Consider the following 25044-nt stretch of genomic DNA (forward strand, 5'->3'; position numbering starts at 1 on the left):
CACAACTTCATTCGGTTATCAGGATTAGTAGCCTTAATTATAAAGCAAAGACTAGGTTAGTGGTTTTAGATATTTTCTCGATGCTTCACAGAACATAAAACAGATCAGAACCCCACAGGCTCTTTGGCCCACAGATTAAACTAAATCTCTTTTGACTGATCATGACACATACTCCTCAATTCATGCCTATCTAGACGCCTCTTAAGCACCACCATGGTATCGGCTTTCACCACTATCCCTTGCAGTTTGTTCTTTGCCTTTATATTAATGATTAATTTCATGATAAAATGAATGAGTAAATATATTATTCCTTTATTTTTAAATGTATTATTTAAATCTATTTGAACTGTGTTTACATGTTTCTGATTAGCATATCTATTTTTAAAAAATCACACAAATGCTGGAGAAACTCAGCAGGTATGTAGCAAAGGTGAAGATACGTCACCAACATTTTGGGCTTGAGCCCTTTATCCAAGGGTGGCCAAACTACGGCTCGTGAGCCACATGCTGCTCTTTGACATGAATTATGTGGCTTGTGGGGAGGGTAGGTGTCGGCAGCGGGGAGAGTAGGCGTCGGCAGCGGGGAGGGTGGCTGTCAGTGGGTCGCCAGCTGACTGTTAACAGCCTGTCCGCTGCTAGGCACCTGAAAGCTGCTAGCCGCTTTGCCTTGCTGCTTTCAGGGGCCTAGGGGGGGAAGTTTGGTGTGTAGACTTGATTAGAAAAAAATCTTTTGCAAAATTGCTCCCTTTGGAACAGTGCTTCTTTACTATCTGCAGTGTATCAATATTTTGCAAATAGATGATTTGCAAGACAAGGATCGGAAAATACTTTCCCCAACAAAACTGTAGCAGGGTGGACAACCTCCCGTGCTGGCCACCCCAGCCCCGTAGTCCTGCGCCAGCCACCCCAGCCCTGATGTCCCGCACCGGAGGACTGTCAGGCAGTAGGGAGTTGGGTCGTTGGCTGATTGTCATCAGCCTGCCTCCTGCTAGGCAACTGAAAGCTGCTAACCGCTTTCAGACTGCTGCTTTCAGGTGCCCAAGGGGAGCGCTCGGAAGTGGAGAATAAGTTGAGTAAGTACACTTCGGGGAAGGGTTCTCCACTTTCAGGTGGCCTCCCAACAGCTGCATTCAGGTATTTTAGACAGCTTTAGATTCGGGTATTATGGCCACCTGAAAGAGGCTGTTAATGAGTGTTAGTGGGTATGGCTTGCGATCTCGTGATTGCTACAGCTCTCAAACATCTGAAGTTTATGGTATGCGGCTCTTATGTTAAGCAAGTTTGGCCATCCCTGCCTGTATCAATCTATTTCAAATCAGTTCAAAGGTTTCTAAAACCCTGAGCTTTTAGAAGACGCATGAGGATTCTCAGGATCCATCAGCTGAGGCATTGTCACTTCCTGTGGCCACTCTGCCTCATAGGATCACAAAAGCAGCAAAGCCTTAAAGTCAATTTGTAGCGTAAAGCCACAAATTGGTAAGTACAGGTTCAAGAGTTGGAGGGGTTTGGATGAGTGGGTGAGCCTGGGCAACGAATCAGGGCAGTGGTCATGGTTGGGTGGGGTTTGAGGCAGTAGAGGTCTTCAAGTGTATTTCAAAATTATTCATGGAATTTCACGTCCATCTAAGCAGGAAAATTGTCGTGGATTTAACCTTTCTTCTGAAGGGCAGACTCCGTGATCTTGCTGCACTCTCTCAGCATTGCTACCTCCATTGCACTCCACAGGAGTGTCAAAAACCCACTTGTATTCATGCAACACAAATTCCTTCTTCACCCATATTTCCTTGTCACCCTCTCTCTTTAGGATTTCCACTGAACACCAGTTCTAGGACAGGTAGGTAAGCTACTTTCAAAGCCCTTTCCAATAGCAGTAACTACATGAGGGAAGACTGACTTTATATGCACACCAAGGAACTTTATGCTCTCCACTCTCTGCATGACAGAACTGTTGATATTTAATGGAGAGTAGTTGACTTTTATCTTCCTGAAGTACATAATCATCTCATTTGTCCCTGATACTTGTAATCATTTGCTGCTTTTCTCCTGCAAAAGCTTCTTTGTATCATATCCTTTTTAGCAGCTTCTATTGCTGAAAGGTAATACTGAATGAGTTACAAAGCTGACAGATTCTTGAACTGTTCCAAGATGCTAACCAACCTTTAGATTGAAGTTGAACTCTTTGTGCATGGGGCTGTGTCTGCGAAGTACGCTTGACCGAAAGTTAGTCTGAGTTGGTAGCAAAGTCCCATCACACTGAGCACTGGCACACGTCATGGTTGTGTGTTCAGCCTGCTACTTTTCAAGCTGCTGACCCACGACTGCACTACCAGATTCAGTTTAAACAGAATCATCAAGTTTGCAGATGATGCAACAGTATTTATCAGCAACAATCATATGTTGGCTTACAGAGAGGAGGTTAGATGGCTTGAGACCAACCTGAGTCTCAACGTGCACAAGACAAAGGAGATGATGATGGATTTCAAGAGACAAAAGTCGGCCGCTCTCCATTACACATCAATGGTTCTGTCATGGAGATAAGAGAGGGCACAAAGTTCCTTAGCCTGCACATAAAGGGCATCCTATCCTGGGTCTACAACACCTCCTCATTAGTTAGGAAGGCACAGCAGCACCTACACATCCTCATGAGGTTGAGGATGGCAAATTTACCATCCTCTATCTTACAACATTTTACAGGAGAACAATTGAGAGTGTACTATCTGGCTGCATCATTGTGTGGTAGGGTAGTTGCAAAGCATCAGTCCGAAATTCAACACAGAGGATCATCTTGGGTCTCCCTTCCTCGATCGACAACATATACCAGGAGCATTGATTATATAGGTCTAAAAGAATTACAGAGGACCCTTTCTGCCCTGCACACTGTATCTTTGACTTACTACCATTTAGAAGGAGGAACAGAAGCATCAAAAATCAGCAGGTGCCAGGATGGAAAATAATTTCTTCCTATAGGCTGTGAGATTGTAATTTATAGTGTCCTGTAACCAAGTAAACCATCCCAACATTTTAATGTAAATTATATCTTTATGTATATATGTACCGTCTATGTGTGTGCCCCATGGTCCAGAGAAAAGCTGTTTTTGTCTGGTTATATATATATATAGTCAGATGATAATAAATTTGAACTTGATAACTAAGGACATCCTTTACCAAGTGATTGCTACTAATCCTGTATTTATTGATTTCTAAGCCCTTTTCGTGCAATTGGGAGACATGGTAACTAATGAGATAAAAGTCACATTTCTACAAAAAAGCACAGGGTACTAAAATACTTTCTGAATCTTCAATCATATTGGTCATATTAATGGTTGAGTTCTCTATGGAATCTACACTTTGCAGTAATCTATGAAATGTAATTTTCATGGATGCATTATATAATTTGCTAGCATTGAAATTTATAATCCAAACACAAACTGTGCAAAAACACATTGACACACAATAATTTCCATAAAGTTTCTCCAGATCTCCAGCTGAAAATGACAGGCTCGTGTTTTTGCTGTGCCCTTGTTTCTGCTTACTCGCTGACTGCTAAAAATAAGGGGCTATTAATGATTGTCCCTCCAGGTTTCATTTTCCCCTCAGCTCCACAGTGAGCACCTGCCTCCAGGGGCGCAGTTCAATTCGCCAACTCAGCAGGATGTTGGAATCAAATTGGATTTGTCCCAGCCCTCCTACTCAGACTTCTGGTGCATGAAAGTGGGCTCCATGGTGCCGGTATGATTAGCCTAATCATCACTCTCACCATTTGCCACATTTCTAAGGGCGGTAGCCCATCAACACTTGATCACACCAAAATCAGGGAAAGCAGAATGCATCATTGTGCTGCCCAATTAACTCAGTCATCGCAATCCAGACCCACATGCTCAATTTGCATTAATAAAACACATTTAGCTTGTGCAGAAATCCTAACTCTGTACACACCTCCTTACTCTCAAGCTCTGTTATTTTTAAGAGATCTTCAATTATTTGCATTTTTTTTTTGGTGATTGGAAGGAGAATTTGTTGCAGAGATATCCTGATGTTTGCAAATGGAATATTGGACTTTGTTACAAGAGGGTTGGAATTTAAGATCAGAGAGGTTCTGCTACAACTGTACAAATTACTGGAGAGGTTGCACTTGCAACCCTCGTCTCCTTTCTTAAGAAAAGATATACAGTAAAACCCCTAGTATCTGGCATCAATGGGGATTGGTAGATGCAGGATAAGTGCATTTTCCAGTTGCTTGAGACTTAGTCTTACAATGCCTAACTAATACATCTGCTTAAAGAATTAATAGTTTAAAGAACAAAAAAATACTTACACTTAATAAATTTCACTTGCATTTTATTGTCAGTCACATTCTTTGAAAGCATCTAACTGTCGCTACATCTGCAGGTTCCTCCCCCTCCTTGGAGCCACCCAAAAGACGAACAATAACATGATATAAAATTAACCCTCCCTTCCCCACATTTACAGATAAAGCCTCTAACTGGGGAAATTCTTACTAAGCAGGGATAAGGAGACACTTTAAAAGAGTCACCCCAACAACTAGTGGCATCAACCAGCTCTTCATCCTGGACAACGTCATTGCTGTTTCACACAATTTTATTCAAATAGCCGCTAAGAGCAAAGCACGACCAAGGCCCTCCACTGGCTGGTTATTTGCTCCCATCTTTACCAAAGATTTATGTGTTACCTCAGAGAACATTTATATTTTGTATTTTACTTACATATTTTTTATCTATAATTTTATTCTTATTTATTTTAATTTTAAAAATATATTTTCCTCAATCTTTTTGCCTTTTGCTTGAAGGCTGCAAGTTGCTTAAATTCCAAATACCAGGGGTTTTACTGTACTGGCTTTGGAGGCAATGCAGAGGAGGTTCACCAGGTTGATTCCAGAGATGAAGCTGATAGTCTACGAGGAGAGATTGAGTTGCCAGGGTCTGTATTCATATGAATTCAGAAGAATAAGAGGGGATATTAAGAGGGGGAGATTCAAACTAGAGGACATGGTTTAAGATTGAAGGGGGAAAATTATAAGGGGAACATGAGGGGAAATTTCTTTACGCAGAGGGTGGTGGGGATGTGGAATGAGCTTCCGGCAGATGTGGTCGAGGCAGGATCATTGGTTACATTTAAGGAAAGACTGGATCGTTACATGGATAGGAGGGGATTAGAGGGGTATGGACCGGGTGCTGCTCAGTGGGACTAGGAGGGTGGGGATTTGCTACGGCATGGACTAGTAGGGCCGAACTGGCCTGTTCTGTGCTGTAAGTGGTTATATGGTTATATGGTATATGGAATAGACAAGATAAGGGCTGGAAAGTTGCTTTCACTTGTAGATGAGACTAGAATTAGAGGACGTAGACTCAAGGTTTGAGAGAGTAGATTTAAGACAGAGATGAGGAGGAACTGCTTTTTCCAATGAGTACTGAATCTGTGGTTAGTAGGGGATTGCTTAGGTGGTATGTGGGTGAAAATAAAAAGTTTGAAAACCACTATTTTAATCATACCTAATTGACTTGTTATGTGCACAGTTTCATAACTCAAAAGGAATTGGGCCAATGACAATTTTTCTCAAGCAAAAGATTTCAGTAACAATTGGGTCTAGAGTAGTGATTCTCGACCTTCCCTTCCCACTTACTTGCCACCTTAAGCAATCCTTTACTAATCACAGAGCACTTATGGCATAGAGATTGCTTAAGGTATAATGTGACTTTAGGGGGGCAGTTTGAAAACCACTACTGTAACCCTTTCCCATCCTGATGTCTGACTATATGTCTTTTAAACACTGTAATTACACAGTTCACCCTGGCAGCCCATTTCATATATCCAGCATTAACTGTTTGAAATAGTTGCCCCAGGCCCCTTTTAATTTAAACCTTTGCCCTCTAGTTAAGGATGGATGGGTCAGTAAGTTTGTGGATGATAAGAAGGTTGGAGGAGTTGTGCTGAAGTTTGCTGTAATTAAAAAGGCATTTGGGATAATGGGTTTCATTAATAGGAGAATTGAGTTCAAGAGTCAAGAGGTCATGTTGCAACACTACAAATCTCTGGTGAGACCACACTTAGAGTATTTAAATTTAAGTTTAGACATACAGCACAGTAACAGGCATTTCAGCCCACAAGTCCGTGCTGCCCAATTACACCCAAGTAACCAACACCCCTGTACATTTTTGAATGGTGGGAGAAAACTGGAGCACCCTGGAAAAGCCACCAAGTCACATGGAGAAGATATAAACTCCTTACAGACAGCACAGGATTTGAGCCCTGATCCTGGCACTGTAAAGGCATTCATGTTCAATTCTAGTCAACTCATTATAGGAAGGATGTAGAAGCTATGGAGAGGGTGCAGAGATTTACCAGGATGTTAGCTGAATTGGAAAATAAGTCTCATGAGGCAAGGTTAGAAGAGGTAGGACCTTTCTCTTTGGAATGAAGAAGGACGAAAGGAGACTTAATAGAGGTCTATAAGGGACAGCAAGGTTAGTGCAGCGGTTAGCACAATGCTGGTACAGTGCCAGCGATGTGGACTGGGGTTCAAATCCTGCAATGGCTGTCAGGAGTTTGTATGTTCTCCTTGTGTCTGCGTGGGTTTCCTCTGGGGGCTCCGGTTTCCTCCCACTGTTCAATGCATATTTGGGAATGGGTAGATGGCACAGTGAAATAGGTAGTTGTGTAGCATTTGAAAAAAATTACATATAGTTTCTGTAAAAAATTTGAAAATTTTCAAAAAATTTGGGAATCATACTTACAAATTGTAGGAATTAAGTTGTAATCACCCAACCTGAATCTTCTGACTTCTAAAATTAAGAAAATTAAGATATGCTAGATTTTATTTGTTAGCTTTAGTAAGCTTTTAAAAAAATTATCCAGATGTTTTCTTTCTTATTTTTTCTTTCTTTTTTTTTCTTCTTTTCTATCGGGTTGTTGGGGGAAAAAAAATTTAAATCACTATGTATTAATTTTTCACTATTTTCAAATAAGGAATTTATGTATGTATTTTTAAATGCATATGTGAAATTAAATAAAATTTTCAAAAAAAAAAAACAAGAAGAGTTTGATGGTCGAGGGGTAGCAGCTGTTCCTGAACCTGATGGTGTGAGTTTTGTGGCACCTATATCTCTTTCCTGATGGCATCAGCGAGAACAGACTGTGTGCTGGGTGGTGAGGGTCTTTGATGATTGCTGCTGCTCTCCGACGGCAGCGTTCCCTGTAGATGTAGATTTAGGGTTTTGCCTGTGATGTCCTGGGCTGTGTTCACACCTCTTGGAGGGCTTTATGCTCAGGGGTATTGGTGTTCCCATACCAGACCGTTGTACAGCTGGTCAGCACACTTTCCACCACACTTCTGTAGAAATTTGACAAGGTTTCTGGTATCATACCAAACTTCCGCAAACTCCTGAGGAAGTAGAGCTACTGATGTGCTTTCTTCATGATGCCATTGGGTCCAGGAAATATCATCCGAGATATTTACTCCCAAGAACTTAAATTTTCTCACCCTTCCCACCTCTGATCCCCCAATGATCGCTGTATTGTATATCTCTGGTTTCTTTTCTTGAAGGCAACAATCAGCTCCTTAGTTTTGGTGACATTGAGTGCAAGGTCGTTGTTGGTGCACCATTTGGGCAAGTTTTCAATTCCCATCCTGTATGCTGATTCATCCTCTTTATACAACCCCCTACTGTGGTACCATCAGCAAATTCGTATATTGTCTTATTGTCATACCAACCACACAGTCATAGGTGTAAAGTGAGTACAGCAAGTGAGTAAAGTCATGATAATGACTTTGGAACATTTTGTGCCAGATGAAAGGAATGGAATTAAAACCCATATTGTAATTCTAGCATCCTTTTACCACTATCAAGTGATTTGAAAAATTGATTTGTCCACAGCTCTGCAAACCAATTCTCCTTTAAATGTTACTAATAAATCTGCTTCCCTCCCCTTTCACGTCAGGACATTGCAAAATATAGACGCACATTTTACCACTGCAATGACAGTGAATTGCCAATATCTATTTGTCTTACACGACAAAAACGATACAATAAAACCCCTGTTATGCAGAATTCAAGCAACCAGCAGCCTTAAAACAACTGGCAGAAAAAATTGCGGAAAATAAATAGGTAAAAAATACGGAAGTTTGAAATTGGTGCACCTCACCATTAGTTTGCCATTCACACAACACGCAATCTCAAGCAACTGGAAAATTCACATATCCACCATTTACCAATCCACATTGGTGACGGATAACAAGGGTTTTACTGTAGTTCATTTTAGGATTTTAGAGTGCAAGCAGTTAAAGTGTGGAAATCAACACACCCCTATAAATCTGCACTGTTTACAGTCATCACCAACAGAATCAAGGCAAATCACTGGAACTGATATAATTTTAGTCCACAGATCCAGTTGGGTACATGAGCTTTAACAAAACTTTTAATCATGTTTTACATTGTAATTACTGCTTACTAATCTGTCAGATCCTAAACGATTAGTTTTATGAATGTATATTGCAATGATGACACATGGATATTTCACACTGCATAATTAAAACCATGCTCTTGCTTCCTTGTTCACTATCTTTAATTCTTTAATCTGGTTAGCTGCAGTTTGATGACAACACAGAAACTGGCTTGAACTGATACCTGACATTAGCAGCCATCAGAGATAGGAAATTTCATGCCACATGCCACTGCTTTGCTCAAGACCACAAGACTTTGCAGTGTTGCGAATGCAGCTTAGGCTATCACAGAAGCCAGTGATGCCATGCACATTTCCCGTCACCTTGCAAAAAATGGTGGCGCTGTCAGTGCTGCAATAATACCACTGCTGTGGACCTGGAAAACAGGGGAGTAGAGAGACACAGTGCGACTCAGAAGGGTTCAACTACCTGGTCCTAATGCTGACGAGCAGCTCCGTTTAAGCATTAAATGGCCTGTTAGAGGAGCTGGGAGTGTTTTTAAAGTCATGCAACCACAGATCTGTGCCCAAGATGTGCCCAAGGGAAAAGCAGGATGGTGACCATGGCAGTGGACCAGCGAGGGGCTCAGCCGCTGAGGGACTTACTCAGACGCGGGAAACTTGCGGACGGGGGAGCCTAATGGGCTGAGAGCTGCTGAAGACTGGCTCATGGGAACCAGATCTTGAAGTTGGGATTTGATATGGTGCTCAGGACAAGAAGGAGTCCCGAAGTGCCTAGGGTGCTGAAGGCTTCTTTATCATGTCAGAGGTTTGGATCTGGAGCTCAGGTTGCTGATAAATTGAAAAGGCATCTGTGCAACTACAGAGGCTGTGAAGCCACTGGAGGCAAATCTATTGACACTTTGAGCCTGAAGTGGGTCTCTTTGTTGCTTTCCTTTCTCTTGCTCTGAAAGGGGCACCAGACGGCACTAAGAGAGACTCGCCTTACAGTAGACGGAAGGCAATTTTGTGTGATTTCATTTGTTCTGCACTATTAGATGACAATAAATGAATCTTGAATCATCCCAATCACATTCTGTTCTTTGTTCAGCAAAGACATATAAATCTGAAAACATCCTCTACCAACTTCAAGGAGAGATTCTTCCCCGTTGTGACAGAATGTACTTTTCATTAGCAATAGGATGGTTTTGCTGTTGCACTGAACTTTTAAATCTGTAACTGCAGACACTTTGGTTTCATTTTTGCACTACTCACAAGATCACAAGGAAAAGGAACAGAAGCAGGCCATTAGGCCCATTGAGTCTGCTCTGTGAAACTTCCCTGAGCTAAACTGTTATCGCATCTAGTTCCAATTTCCAGCCTTGTCCCCATATTCCATGATACCCTGACTAATTAGATACCTTTAATTCCCCTAATGATCTTGCCACAATTCCACAAATCCACTATCCTCTGGCTAAAGAAATTTCTCCTCATCTCTATTGTAAGTTGGCACTTTTTCATTCTAAGACTGTGCCCTCTTGTCCTGGAATCGCCCAACAGGGGAAACCTCTTATTTACATCCACTCTGTCCAATCCATTCATTATTCAAAATGTTTCTATGAGATCCCCCTCTCATTCTCCTAATGAATAGAGTCCAAGAGCAGCTAAAGCGTTCCTCATATGTTAGCCTTCTCATTCCTGGAATCACTCTGGTAAACCTCCTCTGTACACTCTCCAACCTTGCTAAATTCTTTCAAAGATTATGGGGCCAAAAACTGCACATAGTACTCCAAATAAGTTCTCACCAGTGTCCCATAAAGTCTCATCAAGTCTCATCAACACCTCTTTATTCTTATACACAATCCCCTTTGAAACGAATGCCAATGTAGCATTTGCCTTCTTTACCACTGATCCAACCTGGTGGTCAACTTTCAGGTTATCCTGCAAGAGGACCCCAATGCCCCTTTGTACTTCATCCAAATAATAATCTGACTGTTTAGTACATTTCTCAACATTATATCCCATCTGCCATCTCTTCGCCCATTCTCCTAAGCTGTTTAAGTCTCTCTGCAAGCTTTCAATTTCTTCTACACTTCAGAGTTACTGAGTTTATGGTGACCAATTATTTCAAAGGTTCAACGGTTCAAATATTCCTTTTACTGTCACGTTATAATACATTGAAAATTTATTATACATTATATACTTCAACTTTTGTCTACCGTAAGACAAACAAAGATTCACCATGAGCGCAGCCCAGTGCCCCTAATAATAGGAAAGAGAGAAGAAAAAAAGAGTCCCTTCAGAGACACTGAGAGTCTGTGGATTTGCCTACAGTACCCCATATATTTCTTACATGGTTCCAAGATTTCAGTCTCTACTACACAACCAAATGTCAATTTTTTTTGGATTTTGAAGAGAATTTTCCTGAAGTCAGTCCTCAATTTGCCTTTTAGTCATCTGACTGCACAAGTACAACCTGATGAAGCAGTGGTCCTCGGAGAAAAACATGCAGACACGTAATCAGGCTTAACACACATATCAGCAAGTAATACATATGCAGGACAAGAATTAATACATACAAATAAATAAATAAATATTATTTAATGCATATGAGAGTTTTGGATGGTTAATGCAAGCAGTTCTTTTAATCATTCAGCATTCTACTGCCAATGGGAAGAAGATGTTTCTCAGCCTGGTGATGGCCGGTAGCCTAAACCTGGGGTCTCTTGCAATTTCATTTGAAATTAGTTTAGGACTGATATTTTCCATCATGTTTATCATTCATGCCTCCATAAAAGCACAAATCAGACATAATCTCTCAGTGTTTCCTTTTAGTTCTTTTCTATACCTTTTATAATACAGGCTAAGATGGACCTCAGATTGTGCTGGACTTCTGTTAGGGAAACTTCAAACAAGACTGTTTCTTCTCACTCCAACAGTGAGGAACAACTCAAGCAAAGCATTTTCACCATTTTTAAAAATTGATAATGTCTCTCTGAACTCTGACCATATGATTTACTGACATAAATTAATACAAATAAGCTATACCCTTGATCCTATACCCTTGAAGACTGGTGCCTTCAACCAATTTATCCAATTTCTAAGAATGTTAGAAATAGTCATTGTTTGAATGCCTTTTCCAGTACCTCACTAATCCTCACATATTTCCTCTGACAAATGCCGTTTCAAACAGTACCTTTACAGTCAGTGGACAGAGGAGACTTTCGTCACATTACTCTCTGTCAGAGTCGAAAGGGCACCGTCTAACCTACTGAATCATCCAATTCCCAGTTCAGGGACATTTTCAGAGAATTAATGGTTGCTAGTGGCTTACTTGTGGAATGTGAGGCACATTTCAGTGCACTATCCAGGCTGACAGAACCATCATCCAAATGATCTAAACCAGATGTAGTTTTCTTCCTACCCTTGTCCAAATCACCTCATTAATTGTGGCAAATGTTTTCAACCTCAAATTGTTCATCAGGTTTCTTTCTTTTAACACCCATCCCATTGCTCTCTAGCTAATGAAATTTTTCTTTAAATTGACGGTCTTTTATCCTGAAGTTGTGCCCTTGCAACAAATTGAGATTCACTGGTGGTGTGTTATACTGATGTCTGGCTCTGCCTCCATTTACCCATATATAACCCTAAACCCTCTGAAGACCACTGTTAGATCCTACCCTCAGTTATAAGCTAATAAAAGTGCATGTTCTCCCTCCAGTCGTGAGAGCTTTTATTCACATTACAGTTTTATTAGCTTATTCCCTAAACGATGGAAGCGCTACTAAAGCCAGGCACGCTGCTGATAGACCCTCTGTCCCCCGACGTGGTTGAGGTGTTCACATACTGGCTAGACTGCTTCCAGGCCTACCTGAATGCGATCAGAGACATCTTCCACACTGATGAACTCGGAAAGTCTGCACTCATTTCGAGGGTAGGAACAAAAAGCTATGCAGTCATCAGGGACTGCACTACCTATGATGCTGCCATCGAGGTTTTGAAGGCTCGGTACCTGAAGTTGAAAACGAGGTCCTAGCAAGGCAATGATTCGCTCTATGTCACCACCATCAATGACTACCTGCTGGATCTGTGGAAGGTTGCCAAGAAGTACAGGTATGAAGCGGCTACAGGCCGTGTTCATGAAGAAAAACTCTAGTCGTGGGAGTCTGCTCAAGGTACTGACGTAGCTCGTCACTCGTAAAGGATGAGCCCCGGTCACTATGAATATAGCCGAGATACCTGAACAGGGAGAAAATGGAATCTAGGGCCTTTATGACTGGTGGTGTGGATGCCTCTGGACAGGAATGGTGAACAGGAAGCATGAGTACTCATCAATGATAGAGAGGAAGAAAGTGTTCCTGTCCGTGGAGGGGAGAGGGCCCTTAACATCGACACTGGGCCTTTCGAAGGGCCTGGATGACTTGATCAGGTGCACCTTTGTGGGGCGGTAGCAGAGTGGCTTGCACTCCTTGCCTCTCCTCTCTCACAAGTGGACCAGGAGACCCAAGGCCTTCCCGTGCTTAGGCGCTCCTCCCCCAGATCACTTAAATTTGTAAATAACTGTATATTTTTTCAAATTTTTTTTCTGAATCAATGTTCTCTGTCTTCATCCACAGTCCTTAAATTCTGCAGGAAGGGGTGAATGCAGTGAACTGAAATTCACTGGTGGTGTGTATACTGATGGCTGGCTTCACCTCCCAGGTCTGCCCCATCTACCCATATATAACCCTGGTTTCCTGCCTAAATCCTGAGCCTCTCTGAAGACCACTATAAGACCCTACCCTCAGTTATAAGTCAATAAAAGTGTATGTTCTCCCTCCGGTCATGAGAGCTTTTATTCATGCTACAGCCCTCTTGTCCGAGACTCCTCTACCATTGGAAACATCCTTGCCACATCTACTCTATCCAGGCCTTTCAGCATTTAAATACCTCTATGCGGTTCCCCCCTCATCCTTCTGTACTCCAACGAGTCCAGACCCCCTCATATGCTCATATCACTGTCCATTATTCTCCCATGGATCCAGTCCCTCCAGCTTCTCATTTTTACAGAAATCCGGTGATATCCTGTCTCGCCACTGGGCATGGCGTGTTGTATCCTCTTCCACTGAGGAATCAGTGATTGAAAGGGAAATTCTCATTATTCTCACTATATGTATGGCAGTAACACAGAAGTCAGATAATTTTATAAGGTTGGATAGATGGCATACGGAAATTCAAAATTGTATACTATTGGAAAAGATTCCTTATAGTTTAAGGAATCAACCTGAGAATTTTTATATGATTTTGAAACCATATATGGATTTCATCAGTAAGAGACCATCCACCTACTCCTCCCAATTAAAATGTAAATGATAGAATAATATGCTAGAAATACCTGTATATGAATAGTGAACGATAGATAAATTCAGGTATTTTTTCTTTTTTCTTTCTTTTCTTTTTCTTTACGGGAGGGGGGACAAAAAGAAAAAAAATATATCATTTTGTATATTTTTTATTACATTGTATTGTGATATGATGAAGAATTATATGTATGTATTGATGCAAATGATAAATAAAATTTTCAAAAAAATCCATTCTCACTATAAATCACCTTGAAAAAGGCAGGTCTTTGTTGCCTGAGGTGCATGCAAATTCTTAAAAACATATTAAGATATGATTAAAGTTTAACAGTTTTCTTGGGCCTAAAAACCTACTTTCTAATGTATGCATACCTCAGTTTAATGTTTCAAATATAATGGAGTTAAATATTTTTTTCATATTTCTTGTGTGTTAATGATATTCCAACCTCTACCTTAATCTTGTGTACATTCCAATCTCTGCAAACATTTAAATGTTAATTAATAATAACATAATTTAATTCACCAGTTGTGGAAATCCATCAATCAGATGATGCTACTGTTGGAGGACTCTTGATTTTAAAAAATTTAACAGGCCCTTCTGGCCCATGAGCCTGTACCACCCAATTAACCTATAAACCCCAAACATTTTTGGAAGGTGGGAGGAAACCAGGGGACCAGGAGGAAACCCGTGTAATCACGAGGAGAATGTACAAACTTCTTTCAGGCAGCAGTGGATTCAAACCCAAGTCATTGATGCTACAATAGCATTGTGCTAACCATGCCACCCCCAGACAAACTGTGGCACCCTTGTTCAAAGATAGCTCACATTAGAAAAGGAAAGTTTGTTAGAGAATAGAGTTAAATACCACAGCTTCAGCACAGACCACACAACAAATCCATGAATGTTAATAATTATGATGGTAATAGAGTCATAGAGCGCTTAACAGGCCTTTCGGCCCAACTCATCCAAGCCAATCAAATTGGCATTCTAGATGGACTGGAACTAGAGATTTATCAAATATACTTCAGGTTCACATTTTCTCTGTAATTTTATCAATTACAAGAGCATTTGACAAGCAGACAACCAACATTTGTAAATGCCCAAACATTTTGGTGATGAATTTTCTTTTCTTCTTGCTGACCATGTTATGTTCATTATTAAAAGTCTGAGGAGAAGAAAAAGCACCATTTATTTAAAATATATTAATTTAAAAAATAATGCTTTGTATTTTATTTACCTGAAGACCTTTGTGCACAAACAGCTCTCTGCAAATACATGCACTGCAACTCCTGGCATTCAGTGGTTATTGCATGTTTATTAGAAGATGTTTACCTACCAGTTTACCTATCTCGGCTGCACCATTTCATCAGATGCAAGGATTGACAATGAGATAGACAACAGACTCGCCAAGGCAAATAGCGCCTTTGGAAGACTACACAAAAGAGTCTGGAAAAACAACCAACTGAAAAACCTCACAAAGATAAGCGTATACAGAGCCGTTGTCATACCCACACTCCTGTTCGGCTCCGAATCATGGGTCCTCTACCGGCACCACCTACGGCTCCTAGAACGCTTCCACCAGCGTTGTCTCCGCTCCATCCTCAACATCCATTGGAGCGCTTACACCCCTAACGTCGAAGTACTCGAGATGGCAGAGGTCGACAGCATCGAGTCCACGCTGCTGAAGATCCAGCTGCGCTGGATGGGTCACGTCTCCAGAATGGAGGACCATCGCCTTCCCAAGATCGTGTTATATGGCGAGCTCTCCACTGGCCACCGTGACAGAGGTGCACCAAAGAAAAGGTACAAGGACTGCCTAAAGAAATCTCTTGGTGCCTGCCACATTGACCACCGCCAGTGGGCTGATAACACCTCAAACCGTGCATCTTGGCGCCTCACAGTTTGGCGGGCAGCAACCTCCTTTGAAGAAGACCGCAGAGCCCACCTCACTGACAAAAGGCAAAGGAGGAAAAACCCAACACCCAACCCCAACCAACCAATTTTCCCTTGCAACCGCTGCAATCGTGTCTGCCTGTCCCGCATCGGACTTGTCAGCCACAAACGAGCCTGCAGCTGACGTGGACTTTTTACCCCCTCCATAAATCTTCGTCCGCGAAGCCAAGCCAAAGAAGATTAGAAGATGTGAGCAACAAGCCAATAACAGAGGGGGAGGTGGTATAGGTTATGTCTGTTGAGCAAACATTTGGCTCTTGTTACCTTGAAACTAACAGCCTTATGTGTCACTTGCCACATTAACAAACAGATAGGTTCAAGGAAGGGTGTACCTGTTATTACTCAGGTCTATTATCAACTCTGCAAGGTCTATTATCATCTCTGCAAGATAACAGTTGTAATCTGCCAATCCATTGTGTTCTGACATTTTCTTGGAATTTTTTTCTTGGAAGTAGGAACAGGAGTAGGCCAAAAAATGTCCCATCGAGTCTGCTCCGCCATTCAATAAGATCATGGTGGATCTAATTTATGACCTAACTCCACCTACCTGCCTTCTCCCCATAACCCCTAATTCCTCTATCATGTAAAAATTTATCTAACTGAATTTTAAATATGTTTAATGAAGCAGCTTCAAATACTTCCCTGGTTTGAGAATTCCAAACTTTCACTACTCTTTGGGAAAAACTATTTTTCCTCATCTCTGTCCTAAATCTACTCCCCCGAATCTTGAGACTGTGTCCTCTCGTTTTAGTTTCCCCGGCCAGCTCAAAAAACCTTCCTACATCTATCCTATCCATACCCTTCATAATCCTATATGTTTCTATAAATCTCCTCTCATTCTTCTAAACTCGAGCGAATACAATCCTAGACGATTTAATCTTTCATCATAAGTCAATCCCTTCATCCGAGGGATCAACCTAGTAAACCTTCTCTGGACCGTCTCCAAAGCCAGTATATCCTTCCTCAACTATGGAGACCAGAACTGGACACAGTACTCCAGGTGCGGTCTCACCAGTACCTTATACGGTTGCAACATTACCTCCCTACTCCAGAATTCAATTCCTCTAGCGATGAAGGCCAACATTCCATTTGCCTTCTTAATAACCTGCTGCACCTGCAACCTAACTTTTTGCGATTCATGCACAAGCACTCCCAAGTCCCTCTGCACAACAGCATGCTGTAGTTTTTCACCCTTTAAATAATATTCAGCTCTTTTAATTTTCTTGCCAAAGTGGATAACCTCACACTTACTAACATTGTACTCCATCTGCCAGACCTTTGCCCATTCATCCAGCTTAACTATATCCCTCTGCAGACTCTCCACATCCTCATTACAATTTGCTCTTCCACTCAATTTGGTGTCATCCGCAAACTTGGCTACACCACATTTTGTCCCCTCCTCCAAGTCATCAGTGTAAATGATGAACAATTGTGGGCCTAACACTGACCCCTGCAGCACCCCACTTACCACTCTCTGCCAACCTGAAAAACTCCCATTTATCCTGACTCTCTGCCTCCTGTCAGACAACCAATTTTCAATCCAGGCCAATATATTTCCCCGGACTCCACTTTCCTGTAACTTACTGATAAGTCTCTTGTGTGGCACCTTATCAAACGCTTTTTGGAAATCCAAGTTATACAACATCAACCTGTTCCCCTCTATCCACCGCACCCATTATATCCTCAAAGAATCCTAACAAGTTTGTCAAACAAGATCTTCCCTTTCTAAAACCATGCTGCGTCTGCCTGATTGAACCCTCACGTTCCAAAAGTTTCACTATTTCATCTTTAACGATGGCTTCAAGCATTTTTCCAACCACAGACGTCAAGCTAATTGGCCGATAATTTCCAGTCTTCTGCCTACATCCCTTCTTAAAAAGTGGTGTGACATTTGCTGTCTTCCAGTCTGCTGGGACCTGCCCAGAATCCAAGGAATTTTAGTCTATGACCACCAATGCATCAACTATAACTTCTGCCATTTCCTTCAGAACCCTTGGATACATATCATCAGGACCAGGTGATTTGTCTGGCTTTAGTCCCATTAGTTTCTCCATCACTACTTCCTTTGTAACAACTATTCTATCAAGGCCCTCCCCAACATTCGCATCCTTAACTCCGCACTTGGGCATGCTGGACGTGTCTTCCACCGTGAAGACTGACACAAAATATTTGTTCAATGCCTTGGCCATTTCCTCATTTTTTGCTACCAGTTTTCCTTTCTCATCCTCCAAGGGTCCTATGTTAACTCTGGCCACCCTCTTCCATTTTATATAATTATATATCCTCACTCACACATTCACATTGTGCCCCAGGGACAGCACTTGGTTCTGATTGGATAATACTACCTCTGAGACCATGTGACATAATGCAATGACTCATTCACTGGACCCCCCTCTCCCAACAAAACCTTATTAATTACACATTTTCAAAAGCAGCATGTTGAGTTTCTTGGGATTCCTGGTTTGGAAAATTCAGGGCAAATTCAGAGTCACCGGATACACCAAGAAACTGATTTCTGATATGTTGAACTCTAAGTACTTGTCTATGTACCATATATTTTGTTATATAAGATGACCCCCAAAGTTTCCACTTAAAATGTAGGTTTTCAGCTATACCCATTATATAAGACTTTCCCAAATCTAGCACTTGCCACTGACCAGTGGAGTGATGCTGACACAATATTTTTAAAGCAAGTTACCCAGTAAAGGTTTAATTTTTTTTATTAGCATATATTAAAATAAACCCTTGTCAGCTCCTTTAACTTAACTGCAGTCAGACTAGGCAGATGGACCCATGGAGGAGCGCTGAGATTTTGCTGTTAAGGTTCAGATTTTATATTTGGCGCACAGGATGACCCCTAGTTTTGGGGTGAAATTTTTAAGATTCAAATACTGTCTTATATGCTGACATATACAATAAATGCATTCCTTGAAATACTGGCGCCTGAAGCTGCCAAACATTTGACTAAGTGACACCGATTGTCCCGACTGTCAAATTACAAGCAACTGGTTATAAATCCAAACCTGTCAAAGATCCCGGAGTTGAAATATTGGCCTTTTTTTTGGCATCCCTTTCCACACCAGAACCCGATGCCTGCATTTCCTCCAGATTAATCTAGCTCTCGGAGTTTATAGCCACAATGTTGGAGACTTTTGGCAAGTCCAAACTATAACAGTAAATTGAGTTATCCTTTATGTGCTTGGTTCTATCAACTTCAATGGAACTGAACACCAGGAAGTGAGGGATAATCTTGCATGAATTTCTCACCAGACATCAAAGGCTTAAATTCCACCCCACTGTGACTTTTAAGCCACCTCATCCTTCTCCAAGAAAAGTACGCAAGTGACACCATAGTTCAAGTTCAATTGCTTTGAAATTTTTAGAATGTTAAAAATTTGGGGAAGACTGAGACTTTTTAAAACACAATTCTTCATTAAACAAGCTTGGCTGGCACCACAGGTTCTTCCCAAATATTTACAAACCTTGTGTGGATATGTGCATCTAATCATGATGGGCTCCCTGATTTCAGGGTAAAGTGGTACCACACAAAGCAAACCGAGAAGTGAGAAGGGCTCAGCCACTACCCAGGAGCCCCAAGCAGAAGCCAAGGCTGGATGCAGCCTTACCTGCAATCAAAATCTGAGAAGGCTATTGTGGTGCGCTGTTAGCCAGAATCAGACACACACAAAGATAAAGACTATACAACAGGCTTTAATCCACAAAGACTTCCACAGAGCCAGGCTGGCTGTGGCTGTAGCAACTCTGAGTGAGGCCTCGGGAGGCCAGCGCAGGCTTATATCCCGGAGGGTGATTGACCAGGTGGGGCTTGATCCATTCAGGCCGACTGATTGACAGCTGGCCAGGTGTTGTCCTGTCCCCTTACACTCCTGCAGGTACAGAGGTTGCCCCCTGCAGTAGACCGGTGGTGTACCACCACAGCTATTAATGCTTCCAATCTTTAATTTTTTAAAAATAAAAACAAATAATAAAGTGCATTAACAACACATTAAAATGAATAATGATTCAAAGCATTAAAATGTAATAAGTAAAAAGGTTGTACATATTTCCCTTCTCCGAATCCCCTTGAACTGATAGTTTTCTGATACCCAGACCATTTCAAAGGTTTTAGCTCATTCCACAATAAAGCAACAGCAGGGGTATTTTACGAAAGGATGACAATATGTTCTTCATAGCAAAAACACAATGCTGGAGGCAATGAGCAGGTCAAATATTATAACAAAGATAAAGATGCAAAACCAACGTTTTAAGCTTGAGCCCTTCATCAAGGTACGAGCAAAATATAGGCAGGCACCCGAACAATATGGTGAGGGGAGGAGCAGGGGGCAGAGCACAGTCCCACAGGCAGAAAGTAATAGGTGGAAAGAGAGGGAGGACACACCACCAAGTCGGGGAGGGGCGATTGAGAAATACTTGCTTTTACTTCAGCTCAGTGGCATTTGAAGGGCTGAATAGTCCTATCCTTGGTTGTGCATGCTGAGAAGTGGGTAGTTGGTGCTTGAGTGGATGGGTGGTTTGCTGGGATGCCATGCTGAACTTCCATTGCTTGCAGAATTCACACAAAATTTATAAGGAGATGCCAAATGTTTACAGTGAGCATTTCTCAACAACAAAACTATTGGAGAGAGAGTAATAGGATGTACCATACAGTAGAATTTTCAGGCAGTTGCCTGCTTTTTGCTCATACCTTGAAGAAGGGCTCAGGCCCAAAATATCGGTTTTATATATATATATATATATTTACCTCCTATGGACACTGCGAAACCTGCCGAGTTCCTCCAGCATTTTCATGTCTTTACTACGATCACAGAGTCTACAGACTTGCGTGTTTCACAGAATTTTCAGATCAATTTTTTTGTATTTAACAAATGCTTAGAGGCAGTAAATCCCCTTCCCACTTCTCAGCAAGTAGGAATGTAGGTGGGTGTAGTTTATATAAATAAACTAGATGGCATGGCATAATATATTTGATTATGTTTGATCAATGTGCAGAGTCTGGGAAGAACTTTGAATAAACCATGTTGATGGCAGAACCTTTTAGAGCTGTCAAGTATCTTGTGTATTAATCTGTGCCCTCTGTATGCTTGTTCAGTAAAGAGGCACCATTTCTCAGAGGTTTTTCAGCCTGTATTGATAGAAGTGTCCAGAAATTTAAGCTAACGCAGGAGAAAGTTTTAGCCTTCACCACGCTAATAGCCAGATGAGCAATTTTATTGAAAAGGAAAGATAACTCTTCACTTACCCGTACACAATGGTTACGTGATATAATGTCCTATTTAAGCTTGGACAAAATTAGATAGAATATTAAAAGAAAGTTTCAATTTGTAAAGATGTGGGTCCCAAATCAAAGAATACTATCATGATTGGAAGAATTAAGAAATTTGAACGTTCTAGAGATTCTGTTCGATGTCTGGATGTCGCTATCCGATCCATAATTTCCCTTTTCTTTTACAAAGGTAACCTTGATTAGAGGGAGGGGGTAGATTAGATTTAGTTTTTAGGTTTTTTTTCTTTTTATCAGTTTTTCTTGGATTTGAAAGCATTTTAAAATTCTGGAAACCTCCCAATACCATCTTTAACTACAATATAACCTGCTAACAGCTTAGCAGCATGCACACAATTTAACGAATACCATCCCATTGCTGTACCATTCTATTTAAGATGCAGATAAATTGCTCATAATAAGATCAGTCAGTACTAAACATTCTAGTCATTTCTCAAATTATTCCCACCTGTCATATTGTTGTAATTCAATATGGAATAAATTAAAGCAAATTTGTAAATTTTTAATGAATTTGTTAACAGCCACAGGCAGCATAAACAGAAATAAATCATAAGTGTAAGACTCTTCACATTGTTCTTTCCATTTCATTCTCAAGGCTTCATCAACTACTTATCTGAATGCTCGAAACCCTGAGTTACTCCAACAGATTGTTTCTTGCTCCAGATTCTAGCATTTGCAGCCTCACACGTGTCCTTCGAACCTGGACGATTAGGTTACTGACATCGCATCAGTGTTTTAAACTTATCAGCAGAAATCCAAGACCAGGCCTTCATGATTTTGTTTGGTATGAAAGTTTATTTTTCCAAATGATCAAAAGTGGGAAGAACTGGGTCAGAAACTGTTCACAGTCACGTTGGCACCTGGATATCTCACATTTTCTGCTGGGAAGTGGGTTTCAGTTGTACAACATATCCATGCTGGAATGGCTTGCAACATTGCAAATGATGAGTTGACAGAACATGGCAGATCTGCTGTTTTATCATCTGGATGTCATTTTGCCAGGTTCCATAACAGAGAGGTAATCCTTCTTCTATTATAAAACCAAGGCAGATTTTTGCTGCCCTGAATCTTCACTGATCTACCAAAACAGGTTCTCTGGTGTATCAATTCCTCAAGAATGTCTATTTTACTGGCTGATCCTGCAAATCTCCCAAAAACATATGGCCTCCTGAATAATCCTGATTTCCTTTACAACATTCCCTTAGAGGGTTTGATCACTGACTTTTGCCTCAAAACCTCTCTAGTTCTTTACCTCAGTAAAAACACAATTATGGAGAAACTCAGCAGGTCAAACAGTGTCCTTTATAGTAGCAAAGATAAAGATTGATAACCAATGTTTCAAACTTGAATGTTGGTTATGTATCTTTATCTTTGCTTTATAAAGGATACTGTTTGACCTGCTGAGTTTTTCCAGCATTGTGTTTTTACTTCAATCATTGTGTCTGCACTTTCATGTTTTACTCTAGTTCTTTATCTCCCTGTTCTCCTTCCAGATACTAATTAAAATCTACCTTTTTGATCAGGCTTATCAAACAGATCAGGCAGATCAGTCTGTTCATTGACACATTTAACAAATGCTAAGACACTGAGATCAATGGATGGTTGTGCTACATGAATGAAAGTTGTTGTTATTTGTTATGAAACACCTTGGAATATTTTCCCCTATATGAAAGGTGCTGTATCATTTATGGTAATTATTGATTGCACTTTCAACCCTGTTGTGGACTTTATCTAATGAGCAGATCTTAACCTTTTTCTTTCCACTCACATACCACTTTAAGTAATCCCTATGCCATCGGTGATCTGTGATCCATAAGGGATGGCTTAAGGTGGTATGTGAGAGGGAAGGGAAGGTTGAGAATCACTGCTCTAGACCCAATTGTTACTGAAATATTTTGCTTGAGAAAAATTGCCATTGGCCCATTTCCTTTGGGAGTTATGAAACCGTGCACATAACGAGTCAATTCGGTATGATTAAAACAGTGGTTTTCAAACTTTTTCTTTTCACCCACATACTACCTTAAGCGATCCCTTACTAATGACAGAGCACCTATGGCATAGGGAATACTTAAAGTGGTATGTGAGTGGAAAATAAAAGGTTGAGAACCACTGCTCTAAACCCTCTTGCTATCATTCTGAAGGACAACATCAATTTAACTGTTATGCTTTACACTCTCCATCAATACCTCAGTTTTCACTTTCTACATCTGAGTTGATGTTTCTTTTAGCCAAATGGAATCAGTTAAATGAAATATTGGTTGATTCAGTATTACTCCACATTGGACGCTTGATTGTAAGTTAATTTAGCATGGGGATTGTGAGAAAACGTTTGTGGTGTTTTTAAAAAAATAACAAAGCATTTGTACCAAATTTCATGCACCTTCTATGGCAGTTCTGTTACAGAGTCAGCTATGGCTTAACTCCAAATGATATGTTTACACATGGGCAAAACTGTAACTACTATTACTTGTTATTATGCAAGCCAAAAAAGTTCTATCAAAGATCATGCCTGTGTAACGTATTATTTTAAGAAAATTTCATGAAGTAGTGAAGCATCATAAATTTTAAAACAATTGTGTCTACCTGCCCTTATCAGCATATAAAATAAATACTTGCCTATTTTTTAAAATATCTAAACGCATTATTTACATTGTTGGAAATTCATAAGAAGGAGAAAATCAATACCGCCCCTCTGTTATATACAATTTACATTTTGAAGTTAAAATCTCATTGTTACTTTTTACGACACCCTAGATCCCCTGGAAAGGGTGCCCACTGTTCCTGGAAATACTTTCCTCTTTGTAGAAATTCATGTCTGCAGGGTCTTGCCTCTCCCACCCCATTGCTTACAGCAACAGAAACCATCTTCATACAACCATGGCCCATTAATAATAATGTTGGAAGTCTTTAACCTGGAAAGTTAACTCTGTTTTTCTCTACACAGATATTGCCTGGCCCAAAAGAGAATTTCCAGTATTATTTCTTTTTATAACAGATTTCCACCTGCAGTTATTTTGCTCTAAGATTATTCCACTAATTACAAAGATGTCGTAAAGAGCTTGTTGAGTATTCTAGTTATTTTCTCTTGGGTCAAAAGACTAAGTCCTGATCTACTTTCATATATGTAGAATCAACTGAGTAGATTTTAAACTAGCTTGGCAGGAAATTGAAAGTGGAATTCAGGAAGGAGAGAAATCAAGCAGGAAGTGAAAGATAAATATGAAGTAAATATAGCTGAACGAGTGACAGGCAACAAATGGGGTGAAAACATTGAAAATGTATAATTGGAAGAAAAAGAGGTCCAATATGTAAAAAAAATACTCACAAAAAGGTAGATAAAATAACAGAGGAATTAGAAGCAAAGGGATATTGATCAAATGCCTGTTGCAGAACATGGGTTCAGAGTGACCAAAGCTGGGAGCTGAATGTTCAAAAATATTTGACATTAGGATAGAGAAGCAGAAAGTAAAATAAAGGATGATATCAGAGGTGTAGTGACAAATGATCTTAGTTCAGGTGATCGTGACATAGAATTAGAATCAACTTGAGTTGAGCCAAAAAAAAAAACAAGCAAAGGACAGAAAGCATTGGTAGAATTACACTGGACATAGATTCTGGGCTGCTCACATACCAGTTTTTAGATATACCATATAATTCAACCTGCAGATAAGTCAACCCCACTTTTTGCCTCATTTTAATGGTTTTAATGATATATCTGGCGTATAAGTTGACCCCCATTTTCTGGCTGTCTGGGCCTCCCAGCAACAACCCAAATTTTTTTTTTAAACACTCTGATTGCCAAGTAACAAAGCTGTAAATTACCGTAAGCAAGTAAAAAGAAACAGTAAAAAATACTTCGGCCTACCAGGCAAGAGCAGGAACCTTTGCCTACATGGCAGGTGTGTCAAGCTCATTCTCCCAGCGGGAGCAGGAACCTCCTGCAGGAGTGCAACTCTCCTGCCAGGAGGATGAGGTCGCTGTTCCTGCTCCAGAGAATGAAGTCGTCGTTCCTACCATGTGGCAGGAGCGGCAATCTCATTCCCCTGGCAGGA

The 25044-nt window shown here is 40.7% G+C and overlaps 1 protein-coding gene across 2 annotated transcripts in view; it reads right to left on the reverse strand.

Moving 5' to 3' along the window:
- hnf1a (HNF1 homeobox a) overlaps positions 1-25044 on the reverse strand; it is a 379757-nt gene that overhangs the window by 272843 nt on the left and 81870 nt on the right. The window contains exon 4 of one of the 2 annotated variants that reach the window (XM_069932934.1): positions 13772-13836. The exons of the other annotated variant lie outside the window; for it this stretch is intronic. The gene's annotated coding sequence lies outside the window, so the exon portion shown is untranslated. The remainder of the gene's footprint in view (positions 1-13771; positions 13837-25044) is intronic. 2 annotated transcript variants of the gene reach the window in all.

This window comes from Narcine bancroftii, chromosome 4 (genome assembly GCF_036971445.1).
Source record: "Narcine bancroftii isolate sNarBan1 chromosome 4, sNarBan1.hap1, whole genome shotgun sequence".
NCBI lineage: Eukaryota > Metazoa > Chordata > Chondrichthyes > Torpediniformes > Narcinidae > Narcine > Narcine bancroftii.